This window comes from Triturus cristatus, chromosome 12 (genome assembly GCF_964204655.1).
Source record: "Triturus cristatus chromosome 12, aTriCri1.1, whole genome shotgun sequence".
NCBI lineage: Eukaryota > Metazoa > Chordata > Amphibia > Caudata > Salamandridae > Triturus > Triturus cristatus.
In genome coordinates, this window is record NC_140595.1 from 311,976,196 (window position 1) to 311,995,299 (window position 19,104).

Sequence of the window (19,104 nt, forward strand, 5' to 3'; positions counted from 1 at the left end):
GGTATTCCATAGCTCTGTTAATACATTCAGAATCTCGCCCTGTTTGGACAAAATGGTATATATTATCTAGATGCATAGTCATTCCTGGTAACTTCCCTAAATACACCGCGGCTCGTCTGATACGTAATGATGCCAGGGTCATTTCGTCCTCTTTTCCGGGCACAGGGTCATATCTACAATCTATAAGAAGTTCCTTAAGTGTGCGGGCATTTATGAGTTTGGGGGTACGTGAATGTGCAGATTCTTGAAAAGTAAGTTTATTTATTCTGGGTGGCGTAGAAAAAATATTGGTAGTACCTCCGGTAGCCCCGTCTGGGGTATCGGGTGTGAAAGGGTTCGTTGAACGTGATACAGCAACTATAGGTGTGGACACAGCTATAGAAGTAGCTGTAGGAACAGATGCAGAAACAGATGTGCTTGCCGGAACTTGTGTCAGGACTTGTTGCTGTAAAGATACGGATACTGGATCTTGGCGTTGAATCTCCCTGGCAGGCGGTCTATGCGGGGCGGGATTAGCATATTCGGGAGCTGCGTCATCTAAATATGAGGAAAGAAAAACATCTTCTGCGGTTCTAGGATGCCCCTTGGGATGTATCTTTATTGGAAATAATGGGGGTGGCAAGTCTTTTGGTATCCCCGGAGTAGCCTTAGGTAATCCTTCGGCCAGAAGGGGATACATACCCTTCATAAGGGCATGTCTTGGTCTGTCTACTTGTTCTGATTTCACTCGTGCACCTTCTTCAATTAATAGATTTTCTCGGACTTCATTTGAATTCTCTTTACTCTTCTCTTCCTGTCTACGTGCTTTTTCTGTACGTCTATACGATTCTTTACGCCATAATTCAATGGCGTCTTTCTGTGATTGTCTAGCTTTCTTTTTCCATAATTCTTCCTCTACTTTCACGATGCACTCTGCATCCCAGGTCCCAGCTGCGGGCCACCTCTGACTTTCTGGTAATTCCTTAGTGTAGTCTACCCATAAATCAAGAAATAATATAGCGTCTAAGCCGTGTTTATGATACATGAAGTACCCTGGAGTGTCCCTAGGAGGAATAGGAACAGCTTCTTCGAGTACCCCTTTTCTAGTTGTGATCTGTCTTAATTTCGAAAAGAGCGGCATATTGAGAACTGATCTGATACTTGATCTTGAACAAACTTAATACAGTAATCACAATAATGAACAGTCATTCATACCACAATATGCAGAACGTACTAAAAACATTTAACATTTAACATTTAACTGAGCAACAATGATGATGACGATCTAAGGAAAACTTAATCACTAAACATAATACTCGACTTGAACTGAATTATTCTGAATTTATATACTTGATATACTAGATATACTGCTGAACAGTACAGATACACTGCTGAAACAGTGCAGACCGGATTTGTGTACCCAAACCCGTCTGGACCGGCACAACTTATGTGCACGCCAGAACGCCTCCCCAGTAATGGTACTCACCGGGTAGCTCGGAACGGAAGGCCTCGGAAACTGAACTGAACTTGAACCGGACTGGACTCGACTCGAACACTTCGGAAACTGGACTCGACTCGGGACTTCGGAAACTGGTGGGCCTCTGTATACCTCGGATCTTGCTCTCTCAGCTAGGCTCTGGTCGGGATACTTCGCACTTCTCACCGCCTCGTCTGGGTGTTGATCGCAGCCTCAGTCGCCCCCGCTTGACCGGAGGGAGATACAGGAAATCCTGCTGGTACGCGTTGTTGTCCGTCCAGCTGTGGCAGGAGACCGGGCCTGCAACGCACCGCCGGCGCATGAGATGAGAAAGTGTCCCTGTTCGGGCGCCATTCATGTGGTAAATAATTTAAATACCGGGACTTAATTTGATACAGAAACATAATAAAATAGCTCAGTAAATAAGAGGCAGAATCCGTGGTATTAGAGGTTCGGAATGGGCTTTATTCCAATGGTCGATTATAATCGGTTGCTCCAGGTTCCATCACCACGAAGGTTCAGGAAGTGAAGTACATACATTATTGACAATCAATTACTTTTATACAATAGGCATTACAGTGAGGCCAATACAAGAGGCGTAACAATTGATAGTATGGATAATATATTCGTGCGTAGCAAAAATAGGCGTAACTGGGAGTAACAAGGAAAACGTCATTGGTTATGATGTCACATATGGGTGGACCTATGAAATAATTTCGCAATGTCAGCAGAAATACTTGGCAGAGATGCGCGCGCAGCAGCATGACGTGTGATTGACGTGCGACTAGGGGGTGAAGGGGACTTGACATTTAGCTCTACATGTGGCGACAGAAGTCTGGAGGGTCAAGTCAACCTAATCCCAAATCATATCTAACATCCTATGTTTAAAGAACTATGTTATCCAAAAGAGAGGTCTCTTAGAGTAGAATCTTATTCTATACTGACTATACTGACTGTTAGTGCGTGTACAAGCGTCTAAGTGTCTACACTAGATGCGAGGGCAGGAATCTTCCATAGTAACAGGGCTATGAATTACTTGCATGAAGACAGAGAAGCCGGGCCTTTGCTCGGTAGCTGGAAGAATGTTTACTGAAACTACTAGACAGGAATGCATTGGGCAGGGAACGGAGCAGATAATTTCGAAGGTGAAATACAGTTCTTGGCAGGCAGCAAGCTGATGTCAGGCATCGTGAGCCGCGCAGGGAATGAGACAAAGTTCATGGTCACAGATGCAGGCTCGGACTGGAGCTTCAGAGGCAGAAAGAAGGAAAAGCTTGATGACAGAATCAGGGCCTACTTGCCTGGACTGAAAAATAGCATAAGTGAACCATATAAAGGCGGTGGCCTTTTGTACTTAGGAATGGAATATCCGGCCCATTCATGGCGGATCTGAAAGAGGACATGTTAACGGTGGACGCACATGTATTTGCGTCTTCATAACTGGAACTGGAGGGAACATACATGTACTTGTAACATGCACATAGAACCGTTGGGGTCCAAGATAGGGGACATAACTGACCAGAAAAATCCATATTTCCACAAGTCCCTCCCCTTAAGGGTTTTGGATTTTCTCCAAAAGTTGGGATTACTACCTGTAGTGTGTTTTGGCAAAGTAAAAGGCTGGTGGTGTGTCTGAGTAGAGAAGTGAGGCCCTAATAAAGTTGGTCTCAGCTTCCTCAGAGCACTGTTCACCATGGATGCCTTCCTTTCCATGTTTGAGTTGTATCTGCCCCTAAGGGTCAACCTCTGGCTGCCTACATATGGGGGTTGGGTCCCTTTGGTTGGAACACTGGAGGGAGAAGGTAGGTTTGGAACCATTTGGTCCCAGGTTTGCCCTTGCCCAATAGAGTCCATCTGGGGGAGGTCACTACCCAATGGTAAGAGGGATCCCTCAAAGTGCTGAGGAATTTTTACCTGGCTGGGGCTACTAGCTTGGGTGTCCCTAATCTGTTGATGAGGGGGTTCCTCTGGACAGTGGGCCCTTAGGGGTCCACTGCCCTCCCTGACCTCTGCAGCCCTAGGCTGATTGGGGTAGAGTAGAGAGGGGCAGGATACCTGCTCCAGACTGGGTGCCTCCTTGGAAGGGCCCCTGCCATCAGGGATGTTGTCAGGCCAGGCCTGACCACCTTTGGGGCAGTTCCTTCACCAGGGATAGGATCAGTTCCCTGAGGAAGCTGGTCCTTACCTCTTCAACCCTTCTGCTTTCTGGTGGAGTAGAGTGGGTCATTCTTTCAGGCTCCCCACTCCAAACTTTCCCTGGGGTTGGGTTGAGGCCCTATGGGTTCCACCAACTTTCTCAGTGAGGCCGAACATTCTTAAATGGGCCTGGTATTTAACTTCAGCTCAGGCTGAAATTTCTAGATTATTACCCAACAGGCAATCCACAGGCAAGTTTGGAGACACTGCCACTCTCTTTGGGCCACTGACCCCTCCCCAGCTGAGATTGGCTATGGCCATGGGATGATCTGTCCTGATACCATCAATGTTGGTCACCTAGTACTTAAACTCAGGGAAAGGCTGTTGAGGGGGTACTAGGTTCCCTGTCACCATGGTGACACTAGCCCCTGTGTCCCTAAAGGCCACAGCTTTCTGACCATTTATTAGTGGCTCCTGTCTGTACTTGCCCAAAAAATTAGGACTGACAGTAAAAGTGGCAAATCCCATGCCACCATCACAGACTGAGGAGGCCTGTGAGGGGGACCTTTCTAAACCATGGTCCACCACAGTTCCCCATGAGAACCCAACTAACTTTTTGGGTGCACTACTACCACCTGGGGGGTTACTACTTGTGGTACCAGGAGAAATGGTACTATTGCTGGGAGGAACATTTTCCTTATTGCTGGCCTTAGGGCAAATGGGGTCATGTTTCCAGTGACCAGGCTTCTTACAGACATGGCAAAAAGGTTTCTTGGTAGGGGAGGAAGGAGTTTGGAACCCACCCCCAGAAGAGGATTGTTGGGGCCCTGTAGTGGATTTATCTTTTGATTTATCACCACCTTTCTCTTGGTTCTTGGAAGAATCTTTCTTCTGGTCACCACCCTCATTCTTTGGCTTTACCCTGGTTCTGACCCATTTATCTGCCTTCTTGCCCAGTTCTTGGGGAGAAGTCAGATCTGAGTCCACCAGGTACTGGTGTAAAAGCTGGTTCTGAAAATTATTAAGGGTCTGCTCCCTCATAATCAAATTGTACAATCCTAAAAAGTCATGCACCTTGCTGCCATGTATCCTACCTTCCAGAGCCTTATTAGCACAATCTACAAAGTCAACACAGTCCTGATTATGTGCCTTTTGGGTGTCTCTGAATTTAATCCTGTATTGTTCAGTGGTTAAGCCAAACCCATCAATGAGAGCACTTTTCAAGACTTTGTAATTATCAGCATCCTCTTCTCTAACAATGAGGAGCTTATCCCTACCTTTGTCTGCCAAAGATAGCCACAAGATAGCTGCTCACTGCTCTTGAGGGACCCTCTCTACTTTACAGGCCCTCTCTAGTGCAGTTATCCATTTGTGGATGTCATCCCCACTCTGGTAGGGAGGGACTATCTTGTTTAAGTTCCTATGGGCATGAGTATGTTCTCTACCTCTAAGGACATTGTTGCTGCCACCATGGGGCTCTAGCCCCAACCTTCTGGAAGCTCTCTGGAGCTATAGGGATTCCCTGTCTATGGCCAATTGTTCCCTCTTGATTCTGAGTTTGGCCCTCTCATACTCAAGTAACTGACACTTCTTCTCATAAGAGGAATACCTTTTATGAGAAGCAGAGGTCCCTACAGAAGTACCAGAATGATTAGATTCCTGAGAAGGAGATCTTGATCTTCTTGGTAAACTGTTTACTCTTCCTGGTGGAGTAAAGATAGGGCCTGTGGGGCCTTCTCCCCCACCTGAGGGAAGAGTTGGATTTTCCAGGTTAGAATCATCTTGATCCTCCTGGTCAGCATTTGAGTCCATCTCATAGAAATGTTCACTTCCTGGTCTGTCCTCATCTGCTGCCTCACCCAACTTGCCTGCCTCATCAGACCCTGGGGTCTTTCTGAGGTCATCTAAAAGCAAAGTCTCTATGAGACATCGAGTGCTTGCATTTCTCCCTGTCCTCAGCTTCCTAGATGCACACACATTTCTCAATTCTTGAAATGACATATGGTCATACTTAGCTAGCAAGGAGCCACTGGCTTCTGGTCTATAAGACATACTAGTGTTATGTGGTTTAGGCACCTACCTAGCCTAGTGGGAAGTAAACTCTCTTGAGTTGGAGAAAGGGTGTTCTAGACCCTTGGCTACCCAACTCCAAGTTCAGTAGAACTTACTTATTCTAGTCTTGATTTATATGTACCTAATACCTTTAGGGTTTTCAGTTAATCACTCAATGAGATTTATCTGGTAAAACAATAGCAAGCTTGAATCCCAACCGCTGCACACTAATGTGAGAAGTTGGCCTGGTAAATGCTGTCCACTAATTAAAGTGGGCACCTTGTACCAGTCCAAACAACCCTTATTGGTGATTAGGTTAAAGACCACCTTTATTGAAAGCTATCCTAGTGGTAGCTATGGAGAGTAGCCTTCAGGCTAAGTCTCGAAGGAATGTAAAACAGCTTGTTTTACCAGATCAGAACCTCCTGAATGACCAAATAAAAAGAGAACCACACAAAAGATATATAAAATATATGTATTTATTACTAAAAACCCTCTACTAACCTCTTTATGAGATTAGAGCACAAAGCACACAATATTAAATCACTAGAATGACAGTAAATAGCACAATACACAGCAGGCTCCAGGGTGAGACCAAACCATATACAAAGAAAGTGGTATAACAACCACGACTTAACTAGACACAGCGCCTACAGTACATAGAATCGCTGGGACCCCAAGGAACCACCCAAAGTAGTGACACAGGGGACCCACGGAGGACGGGTGCAGCATGGGAACACAGGCGCGAGCTCCGTACAATCCTATAGGAAAGTCGCGGTTGGAATTTTAAAGATTAAGGACACTTCGGAGAGGACTTTCAGCAAACCCTTTCAAACATAGAAGGTTCCAAGGCCAGCACCCTTGAGAGTACCGAGATAACCGTGTTACCTATCCCGAAGGAGCCGGGTGCATAGGGGTCAAGTGATTTCGGAATCCTTGGTCGTTTTCAATGGCGTGATGCAGAAAAGTGGTGCTGCCGGGAAGATGAAGTGTCCGGTGGGATCCAAGCCTGCATACGAGGTGAGAAGAACCTGAAAGCAGAGGGGACAGAGTCTGGGTCACTTTTGACCAGGGGCACGATAGACGAATGCTCACCGATGTCGGGTGCTTCAGGTGAGATGATGCGATGCTTGACTTTGCAGCCACGGGGACCAGGAGACATCGACCAAAGTCCGGAGGTGAGCTGTCCCACGAAGGATGTCGAGTACTGGGCGGTCAGTGTCCGGATGGAACACCAACAAGCCTTGGCAACTGCACCCCACGCAAGCAGAGTAAATAAGCCTCGGTGAGGACCAGCAAGGCCCTGGGGACTCACCAAGCAATGGAGAGTCAGGGCACGTCTGGAGCAATCAGGAAAGCCCACTGAAAGTCAAAGTTACCTTCACAGGGACCCACAGGCCAACGGACCAAGGATCGCGAAGGGACCTCGAGCTGAATCACAAAATACCAGCCCACGGAACACTCGTGGAGTGTAAGCCGGAAATCTTTGGTGGAAATACTACTCGGGTCAGGACTACATGTAGCCCAAAGCACAGCTTCAGGGATTGCCCAAAAAGCATATGCTGCTGCAAAAGTACATGGTGCACAGGGGTTCGGGTTGCACGGTCCCCACGAGGGATACGGGTCTCAGGATTGCTGAGAGAACTGATCGACCTCGGGACGCTCAGGAACCCACCTCCTGTGTTGCAGAAATCTTCAGAGTCCTCAGTAGCTCGGGAGATGCAAACCGGTCAGATGCGTTAAAGATGCCTGCCTTGCAGGGGAGTAACTCCTTTACTCCAAGGGAAATTCTTCAGTCATCCAGCGTAGTGTGAATCGTCAAATTACTTGGTTTCTGTAGCAGAGTTTAGTCCAGGTAAAATCTAAAGTCCTGTAGTTAGGGTTCCTACTTTATACCCAAGTTAGGGGTGGGACAAACTCTGGGGACCCACCCATGTCCTTTGTCCAGTTTCGCGCCAGAGCAGGAGCAAATGGCTCCTGCAACCAGTTTGATCTGGACTATACACAGGGACACCAAATGTGCCCCCAGTGCAGACTTCAAAGCACTCTCAGAGTGCACCCACCCAGCCCCAATACACTAAATCCTGTCTGGGAGGTGGCCACACCTCCCTGTGACAGGAAACCTATTGTCAGGTCTTCCCCTGCTCGAGCTTGGCTCAGCAGCAGGAGGGCAGACTCATGTCTGTGGCTGGCAGCATCCATTTTGTGATGCCCAGGTCGAGAAAGATGGAACCGGGTAGCCCGGTGTGTCACATAAGTCCCTCTAGAAGGGTGGAATCATATCTCCCACACCAGGTACTGGTCGTTTGATTCCAAGGTGTTTGTCAGCAAACACGACACGTTTCTAAGCACCTGTTTTAAAGTTAGCATTTACGGCGAGGTTATAATGCACTTAAATATATATGGTTGGCTGCCTCACAAACAACCCCAGAATATAGGTTTAGAAGGCTGCAGAGGGGCTCTGCTCATACATGGGCACCCTCTCACATAAAACCCAGCACCCTGCCTTCAGGATTGATAAGGCCTGCCATAGAGATGACTGATAGGTTTATATGTGCAGTAATTTCGAATAGATATAGTGAACCTATATCTAAGTAAGGGGTGCATGCAGGCTGCAGTAGTAGACTTGTGGTGTCAGTTTGAATGGTCTCTCAGGGGTGGCATAATACATGGTGCAGCCCCTGGGAGGCCTCTGGGGTACCTATGCCCTGGGTACATAGTATACCATACACTAGGGACTGATAAGGGAACCCCAGTATCCAATCTGGAGTGTACCTAAAGTACATGCAATCAATGTAGGTAGAAAGCAGTTAAACTGGGTTCCGGATTAGCAGGATCCCAGTCAGACTAGTCGAAAACCAGAAAAACACCAGGAAAAAAGTGGGGGTAACCATGCAGTCAGATTCCACCTTCCTACAACAAGTTTCAAGGAGAAGAAAGGGAAACAAATGAAAACATCAACTGACATGGAACAGAAATGAGCAGTGCAAGCAATACGTTGGGATCAAATAATAGGTCGCACCACAAATACAGGAGTGCCTGGTGAGAAGACACACCACGGAGTTGGCGATGCGGCGAACGCAAGATAAGTAATTTTCTTCTTTTTTTTATTTAACTTTACCTCGTTGTCATCTGTTGATTCCCCCCACCCCGTCCCACCGCTCTTACCTGCATGGCCCGCTCCAGCACACCACAGCACACACATATCAGGTAGGCCTTAATATATATTTGTGAGATCAGTTCATTTGGTGGCATGTTAACCGGTGGAGTAATCATTTTCTCACAATTCAACACTCTGCTGTCTTCATTCAAGTAGGATCTTTTGGTACCATATTTTACTAAGTTTACGTTTGTCCTTTCTTATATATTATTAAAATGTACCATTGCAGTTTGTAACATATGCTTGAAGTTTTTGTTTACCATTATATATTGGGGCACTGCTTCTAATGAGCCTAGTAAATGTCTCTATAATAAGATTGGAAGACTTCAATGCTTGCTAGGAGATCCTATCTGAGGAGAGTCTGGCTTTCACTCTCTGGTTTCATCTCAAAGAGTGGAAAACTGCTGCAAGGGCGAAGGAAGATATCTCCTAGCTGACCCTTAAGGACACAGGGGTCTGAGTCCTGCCACTGGATTCTGCTTGCCCCGGGAAACCCATGGAAAGTGCAGAAGATTCTGGTTGCAGAGGAAGATGTATGAATGAGTAGACTTATTTTAACTGCCCATGTGAGATGTACTACCCGTTTCTGGGGCATGAAGTAGATCATGTGGACCCAGGGTGTTGGCACTGCAGTAAAGAAATCCTATAAACTAGCTCTAATGAGGAATTACGTGTGAACATGAACTCAGGTTGAGCAACCTATAGCCATGGACTGAAGCTGCAGAAACACATTTGTAAACTTGGTGTAGATAATAAGTTACAAAACTTTGGGTAAATCTTAAGGCCTAGAAAAGTTTCATCTCTGGGTAACCAGGACAAATATCCAAGACATCTTTGGAAGTATGCAGCCTCCATAGCTGCATTTCAATAGTCTGTAATACTCTGTATTTTTTGCCATGAAACTCAAGGCAACTGCTTTGAACTTTGCATTGTGTCCAGCTGCTGCCATGTTTGGGCACAGCTTCAAAATGAAGATTTTTAATCTCCAGAAAATCGAATTACTGAGGTAAACAGTTTGACCTGGAGAATTCTTCAACATTTATCCTGTCTATCCTTTATTGTGGGTCAACATTTGAGAGTGCCTAGATCAAAGTATTCCACTGTTCATAGACTAATATTGTTTTTTAAACTTCTATTATATTAAAATAGAAAATTGTATGCTTCTAAAATAATTCCTAATTCCACAATCCATTATTCATTTTTGTATCATTTTACTGATTATATTTTAGTCTTGATAATTAAACATTATTTTGAAAGGTAATTTCAGTACTGTTTCCCTGTATTGTTGTTTTGGTGTTCTTGGATGTGCATGTATTTTTCTCTGAGGAAATCTTTGTACTTGTGCTAAGCTACTGAGGACCAAACAAGTGTTTATCACTGAAACTAATTTACCTAAAGGGCATCACATTATCTAGAGTTGTTTCTGCCACAGGTCACAAGGAGATTATGGCCACTTTTTCCGTAGTTTAACAATCCATAATCTCGTCCCTGTTCTGCGGGAGTTTTTTTGGTTTGGCAGCTTAACTGGAGTCATGATAAACTTGAACAAGTCTGCCATTTTTCCCTTGACATCTGCTACTCCCAGGTTCGCTACGGTTTTCCCTCTGGCGTGGGCGGATGTAGCAGTCCAATACCTGAGAATCTGGGTCAGCAGGGCTACCATAGACGTCTGGTGGGATAATTATAGCCGGACTATTATCTGGCTTGAAGACAGAGTCAGGACTGCCCATCTCTTTGACCAGACAGGTGGCTATTGCAGAAGTTTCTCTACCTTTTTGTAAATATACCTCTGCCGGCGACGAGGGCCTTCTTCTGCCGCCTCAAATTCTTAATGATTACAACAGTGTGGGATGGGAGGCAGCCTAGGCTATCCTGGGAAGTGCTGACGTTGCTGTTTGAACATGGAGGTATTGATGACCCTGATTTTGAGCTATATTATATACCCGCGCAGGCACAGTTTGCAGACTAGTGGTTTCACCCGGTACTGCACATCCTGCGTGTAGCAGTCGAAACTGACATTGCGGTCCCTTGTCTCATTAAAACCTTTACGGTTTGCACCAGTTGGGAGCCTGAGGGCTGATTTGGATACAGTGGCTTGCACCATAGGGGCATGGGATGGACTATGTTGCAGGGCCCGCTTGCGACTTCTGTACGTTGCGGACATCCCCTTATCTAGAAACCCTGCCCTGCCTCCATCAGTCAATAGGCAAGTATGTAACCAGTGCACCACATGCAATTGTGAGTGATGGGAGACCTCTACCCAGATGGTTCCTTCATTTCGCTGGCAGATATTCAGGTGCACAATACATGCACACCCTTAGATGTCTTCCTTTATTATAGATTGTGCGGCGCCCGCAGACAGTTGCATCAAACCTTCCCCCAGGCACCTTGTAATCTTGTGGCGCTTGATTTGCTTCTCACATCTTTCTCCTGAAGCCAATTACCATGCAGGCCACGGCCCCCTTTGACTGTGCCCAAGGCTAGGGAGCAATGGCAAGATGAGACTGATGAGGCTACCACTGACTAGCAGTGATGCTACTCTTGCTAGCACATGCAAATTCTTTACTTCTGACTACTGGCTTCACCTCAAAGACAAGATGACAACACGGCTGGACAAAGCACAATCGGCCTGTTTTCATAAAGTCTTCTTCCTACCGACCGCGATGCGCAAATCCGTAGGGAATTCAACCTTTCATCCCAAAAGTCAATCCTGAAAGCTAGATTTATAGCGTATTGTCTAAAAGCGAAACAAGCACAAGCAAATACACTAAAGAAACATATCTGGACAATGATAAACACCCGAGGGTCCACATGGTGCGAATTTGTAGCCCACTGTGTCAAGGTACTGGAAGCAGAGAAAATATGGTCAGCCCCCTACCCATACCAGTGGCTACAAGACTTAACAGAACAGGCGAAGTTACTGTCTGCCGACAGCGATATGCCAACATTAGAAATAACCTAAGTCATGGAAACTGGGCTTCAAACCTTTATACTAGGGAGCTTGCCATATTATATGTTCTCCCCTATAAAACCAATAATGAAGCGACAATTAATGAAATTGCGGTTCGGATTGATCCCACTGTTGGCATACAAATATGGGTGAGGGTACAAAGAGTCCGTAGCTACAAGTGCCGAGCATGTGGACCAGCAGAGGAATCACTAACTCACATATTGTGCATCTGTGAGACACTGCATCTGCTGAGAATATATCCGCCCAATATGGCGTATTTTAAATATATGGACATGTCAAGCTGCCCTAGTCGAGTGCATGAAAGGCGAATCAGCACAGCTGGCGGCAGGGTTCTTGAAATACCTGATGGCAGTAAAGGCAGTTTTTGACTCCGAACATTGCACAGAACTATAACTTATAACGCTGGGTCTAGTTTTTTTCTCTTTCTAAGGTATCATGTTTATAGTGGCTTAAGTGGTGTTTTTAACTTTTTCACACAATCAATTGAAATAACCAGTTTTTTAAAACTTTTTTTATATTGGAACATATGCACTTTATATTGTACATTTATATGTGGCCTCATTGCAATGATTTTAATTAATTGTGCAATAAATATTATCTAAATATCTAAAAAAGAATCTAAATATTTTTATTATTATTATTAATATTTGTAAAGCGCCTTGGCTACCCTTAGGCATCCCCGCGCTGTCAGTGACAAGAAGAATTGGAAGGCAGGCTAATTATGGCAGATTTTGGGACAGCCAAGTCTTCAACTGTTTATAAAAGGTAAGTTGGTGTGGGGTGGAGCGCAATTGAAGCGCGAGGGCGTTCCAGAGCTTGGCTGCATTATAGGAGAACATGCGGCCCCCGGATCGCACTCTCTCAATTTTTGGGACCGCTGCCAAAAATTAATCTGGTGACCGAAGACGTCTCATTGGGTGGTAAAAGGCCACCAGAGATTGATTTATATTGGGACCTGTTCCCCATAGCGTTTTATGAGCTATGCACAAAGCTTTGAACTTTATCTGCTCTGTTATTGGCAACCAGTGAAGTTTTTTTAACACAGGCTTCACTGACTCCCCGTGGGGCACAGGCAAGAGCAGTCTAGCTGCACAATTTTGTACCACCTGTATTTTCTTTATGGTGGCCTTTGTGGTACCCAAGTAAAGGGAATTTCCATAGTCCAGCCATGAGAGTACCAATGCCTGTACTATCACTCTTCGTGCCAGGACCGGGAGCAATGGGAGGATTTTTCATAACATTCTGATGATTCCAAAGCATGCAGCGGCTAGCTTAATTGCTTGGCTATTGAAGTTAAGATCTTTATCTAGCCATACTCCTAAACTTTTTATCTGCGCTTTGGGGGTTGGGGGGGACTGAGGCATTTGGGCCAGCTTAGTCCTGCTGTCTCTATAGCCGCCCCAGGGTGGATGCTTAGAATTATTAGCTCCGTCTTGTCTCCATTGAGTTTGAGACAAGACTGATCCATCCACAAGGCCACCGCTTCCATACATGCTTCAATGTTAATCCGTGACTTCTTAGGGTGTTTTAGCGCTACCACCAGTTGCGTATCATCCTCATAGGTGATAATTTGAATCCCATATGGTAGGACTAATTCGGCCAGGGGTTTAAGATACCTATTAAAAAGAGTAGGACTCAATGATGAGCCCTGGGGAACTCCGCAACTCAGCTGTAAACATTTAGAAGTGCACTCCCCATCGAACACCTGGAATGTTCTATCCTTCAGGAAAGATTTGATCCATGACAGTGCCTTGCCCGAGACTCCAACCATTCTAAGCCTGTCAATAAGGATGTTATAATTGACAGTGTCGAATGCGGAGCTCAGGTCCAGTAAGATGACCGCCACTGTCCCTCCTTGATCAAGAATTTTCCTGCATTCCTCCACAACTGCTAACAAAGCTGTCTCTGTCCCATGGTTTGGGCGGAAGCCTGTCTGGGTGGAATGCAGCAGAGAGTGATTCTCCAGGTGCTCTGAGAGGAGTTTATTTATATATTTTTCCAATATTTTACTGGTCCCGGGAAGTAGAGAGACTGGTCGATAATTGCTCCACACCTCTGGGTCAAGGTTAGGTTCTTTCAGGAGAGCCTTTATCAAGGCATGTTTCCATGTCAGTGGTACCTGTCCACTCGATAGCAAGGAGTTTAAGACCTCCAACAGGACCGGGAGAACAGTTCCTCCTACCTTCTAGAGTTTTTGGAGGGGCGCCGGATCGAGGGGAGAGCCTGATTTGACCTGGGCGAAGAGCTATGATAGCATGGTCATATCCAAACATGGAAAAACTTCCAGGCTGGGAAGGCTACTGCTCACGAGGTCTCTACTCTGATCAGTCTTGTCAGTACTTCTACTTTGAGGGAATGTATTATAAATATCTAAAAAAAAAATATTTAAAAACTCTGCGAGTTCATTGCATCGTGCTTGTGCAGAGTCCGAGGGGGGGTCCGGTGCGCAGTATTTGGTGAGTGTTTTTGTAATTTGGAATATTTCCCTGGGTGCGTTTGCTGATTCGATTATTTTTTCTTCGTAGTATAAGGCTTGGGCCTTCTTTATCTCTGATTGATACATTTTTATGGCCTCTCTATAAGTCTGTTTTTTTCCTGCATTATAGTCTTTTCTTTACACCGTATGCCACTTCAGCTGCACCGCATGGATCTTCGTGACAATGCATGCTATGTGCACTGTAGGGATTAAAGGCTGGGTTCCTTCATCTGGTGTGGAATGGCCCTCACATAGTGGGATACTGTGAATGACTGTGAGGGGTTATTACTGGCATTAAGTGGCTCAGCATACCCATGTCAATTGATATGGGGCTTTGGGGAACCTACTACTCAGTCTCTGAAGCACAGATCACTATTCCAATTGGACAAGTTAGGCATTAAATTGGTCACATTTTCAATGAAAGAGACTACAGGTTCTGAAAGAGGACTAACACAAAGTACAGTCACAGAGACTAGAAAACTTCAAGGCCCTGTTTATTAAAACCTGCCAGTTGTCATGTTTTTCAGTTGGCAGTGGTATCCACGACCAGCGAGCACCCTCGGAAACTACATGATCACAAGTTGGGACAGAAGTACTGAGATTTATTGGCCGGGTCAAACTGACATTTTAGTACATAGCTTCAGACCATAAAGGGTATAAAGAAAATTCCAACAGTTGAGGAATCAGGGTGACCACTGATGGAGAGTATTTCCTCATTTTGCAAACTAAATACATTCAACTAAACAGTGTAAATTTGATACTGAATCACACAGGTAAAATAAATGCAAAAATGGTGGTAGGTTATCATATTGAGGCATTGAAAGCGCACACATAAATTAATTAAATCTATTGATTTGACTTAGCCTAACTGTGGATGCCATGTTGACTTTACACGTTTGAGACGAGAGGCCTGTTTTCACATTTAAGCTGTTGTTTTGAATGAAATGTGTTTCTCTTCCCTACTGCAGGGGCTGTACTTTTCCAGAAGCCCTCTGTTAGCTAGTGAACAGGCACTTGTTATGTATTAGACAGCTGATAGTAAGGTTCTCACTGCGAGGAGAGGAGATGCCAGGAAACGCGACTTGTGGGCAGAACTATCTAAACCAAAAGATGTGATCAATGTAACAATCCAAGGACATAAATCTGTGCTCCATTGTGAAGATGTTAGAAACTAGGGAGTATACCTGCTCCCAGAGTTTGCCGGGGAATTAATGGTTGGTGGGAACGGGAAATGGAAAATTTGTTACCAGGGATGTCTTGCTGAATTATATTAGTGTGTGTTCCTTAGATTAATCAGGAAGAACCCTTTAGTGACCTACCAGAGGAGTTCTCTGTCTTTCAGAGAGCTTCCCTTTCTCACCCACAGAATAGAGCTTGCAGATTTTAGGAATTGCTACCAGGCCCAGACTGTGAACCGAAACCGGCCCGGGCAAACTACTCGGCTGGCTACCCCTAGGGGGCAGGGGGTGCGGCCGACCTGTTTGCTAGGGCCGGTTTCGGACGATTTTGTTAGAGAGGTCTAATATTGCGGGGCCCGGTAACAATAACAGCCCCCTAGGGGTTCAAAACAGGCCCACACCCTGGCAGCCCACCGGGGAAACGCCCGGTGGCCAGTCCGGCCCTGATGGCTACTGGCTTTTAAGCTGAGAATACTTCTCAGCTTTTGTTAAATTTTCCATTGTTTGACTGCTAAGGTTTCATCCCCATGCATTATTATTCGCTCATCATAGTTCTTATTTGGATTTGGGAAACTGATTCCTTACATTCCTCACTGAAATTCAATGCCTTTTCATATCCAAACTTCATTACTTTAGATTAGGGACTGTTCTTTTTGGAACACACTGTTGTATTTTCTCTATATTATTAGTAATTCTAACTAATATAGTATTTTATTTTGTCCTGAAATATCCAGTAATGGACTATTTGAATTTGTAAATATGATGATCAAAATGAATACTTACTAAATAAAAATTTGACTTGAATTAATTTGTTAAAAAAAAACTTTAAACTCACACCAAATCTCTTTATCGTTTCTTCTGAAGCCCCTAATTGACTTCACTGTTGATGGTGTTTGATGTAAATGATTGTTCCTTATCATCTCTCCTTGCTGACTTGCAAAGGTCCATAACCAATGTCAGAAGTTATTTAACGATTATGCTCAAAGATTGAGGCAGAAGAATCCCCTCTCCGTCACCACTATCAGTCAACAGAAGAGCTTCTTGGCTGCAGAGTAAAAACCTTGGTGGCCCTCTGTGGCTGGAACAGCTGAATTTCCACAAAGGCAGGGATATGCACAGTATACTCTTAGGTCTTTGCTAATTGGATGGGTACAGTATTTATGCTACTTCCAGGGCACTATTTGGCGAGACGGAGACAACAAAGCTCACACTTTATTTTATTAATGACAGAATTCAGCTTGCAAGGCTTCCTACAGTCTCGACAGGTTACTATAGACCAGTGGAAGGTCTGGCACCAAATGGATTATGGAATGTGAATTGCATTATCCAAGGCTTTCTGGTTCTTAGGTAACTCCCTACAAAGGCCAGAGGTGCAGCAGATCTAAGGGAGTGTTGCAGGTCACAGGAGGCATTCACAGTCAAGGGATGTATACTGTACCAACCCATCACATACGTGGTGGGTGTCCGAGAGAGACCACCTTAGACAGCAGCATGCCCCAAGGAGGTCCAAGACAACCACCAAGAGAGCCACCATTTTGTGCATCTGTCAATAGGCCCTTCATAAGACACCATTCACTGTGCACACGGTCTCCCAGCCACACAAGAGACCAGTACCTCACAGCATACACCACTCAGTAGTTAAGGTGAGCACTAAAGTTATGCAGGACTGCCTAGAGTGTGCCGGAGTGGGCCAATAGGTTGCATCCATACTAGAGGTACCAGGTAAAAATATGTCTGATTCTACACTTAGAATCACTGGTCAGCAACAGTCAGTGGTTTATAGTCTGACATAAACTAAAGATGTGTACACTTGTGTGCACCCCCAGCTAATAGAGCATGCAGTTGGCAAATCATGGACGCCTCCAACAGACTGAAGAGCATTGTAAGCTAAAGAACAGCTGAACCTATTCACAAAGGCCTTAATTGCCAATTCAGTATTCAACAGTTCCCGGAAAATACTGCTATTAACGATGAACACAAAAGGTATGAATACCGGATTTTTCAAACCTTTTGTTTAGACAATCTGTTTCTTTCAACCGCTGCAGAGAAATGCTGCAAAACTTGCATTATTCAAGACTGAATTGCTTTTAAATAGAAATGTCTTCAAAACAAAATTGCATGACGGGGAAAGAATGAGATTATATTATGTTTTTTCTGTTTTAAGGATTTTTCAAGATGCATTTACGGCCCCCTAGGGTCGCTGAGACAACACAAATTGAGCTTGCTTTGTGTATAAAGAAATATTTCAGAATCTACACTAAAACAGGGGCGGGTTAAGAAAGCTCTAACTCGGGAACTGCACGTGGATTGGAGATAAACATTATTTTATTCCTTTTGCTGTATGTTGTTTGTTTAATATGTCGTTGTTCATAGTTTCTAATGACATATTATTAACGCCCAGATAGAGTTGCTGATATAAAAACACCCCTGAACATGAGGTCTTGGCTCGAATGCTAAAGTGGGATAGACTTACTAATGCGAAATTTGATAAATGTGCAATTCTGAGATTGCGGAAATGTGAACAGTGCAGAACTACTGACCGCACAAACGACAAATGGAGATATTTGCATAAATAACCAGATAAGAGAACAGTGCAAGGCTGAACAAATGTGCAACGGAACATATGCAAATGCATGCACGTTAATGTCCACGTGCCGATGTCCTATCGGCAATATATCTCAATTATAAGCTTTTGTGTTACTAGTGTTTATGTTATTCTTGAACAGTAAGACCTACACGTAGAGAAAATAATTCAGACCCCTGAGCAAAGGGAGTTTGCCCAGGGATCAGAATTCGGAGTAGTGCAGTAATTCCCGCGCATCACAATGTTCACCATGAAAAATCAGGAGAAATGAAACAGGTGAAACGGCCAGAAAAAAAAGGTAAAATATGGAAATTGGTGCTGTAAACGCTTATTTTCCACATATTATGCCACCATTCCCACCAGAAAACTCGGAATATGTAGTATTTAAGGCACCTGAAACAAATGCCACACCCCCAATTAAGGGTTGTCACTGGGTGTAGTAAATGCCACCCCATCTTCCATTACTCGTAATTGAGCTACATGTGACCAATGAAATTCTCTTTTCGGCATACGTCACATAAACGTGACTTGGTAAGTCCCACTGCATCCTTGTATATATCATCAAGTATCAATCATTTCTGTGTCATTTTATGCTACACAAGAATGATGTGGCAGAGCTGCTGATAAATAAACATTAAAGAAAATGTAAGTTTGAGTTGCACAAATGTTACCTCATTTATGGATTATGTGGATGGATAGTTGTGGTCAACCCTTGACACTGTGTTTTTGCCATTTTAGGCTCCCCTTGCAATTTGCTATTTTCTCCTATATTTTAGAATTCGTGCATTGGTGCAGGAGATTAGATGCTTTTTTAGTCCGATCACTGACAGAATATCGACAACATAAATGTCGACCTACAAAAATATTGTGACAAAAATATCGTTGTAAAAAATATCGACCTCCTATCTACAACATGGTAAGTACAAAAAAATTTAGAAAAAAATATCGTTGTTAAAAATATCGTTGTTAAAACGATCGTTTTTTTTAATGTTTAAAAAATAATGTAAAATAAATGAACTAATACATATAATTAAAAAAAAACATAGGCCCCCATTAGGATGGCGGGCGGATCGCCACCGCCGGCCCAGCGG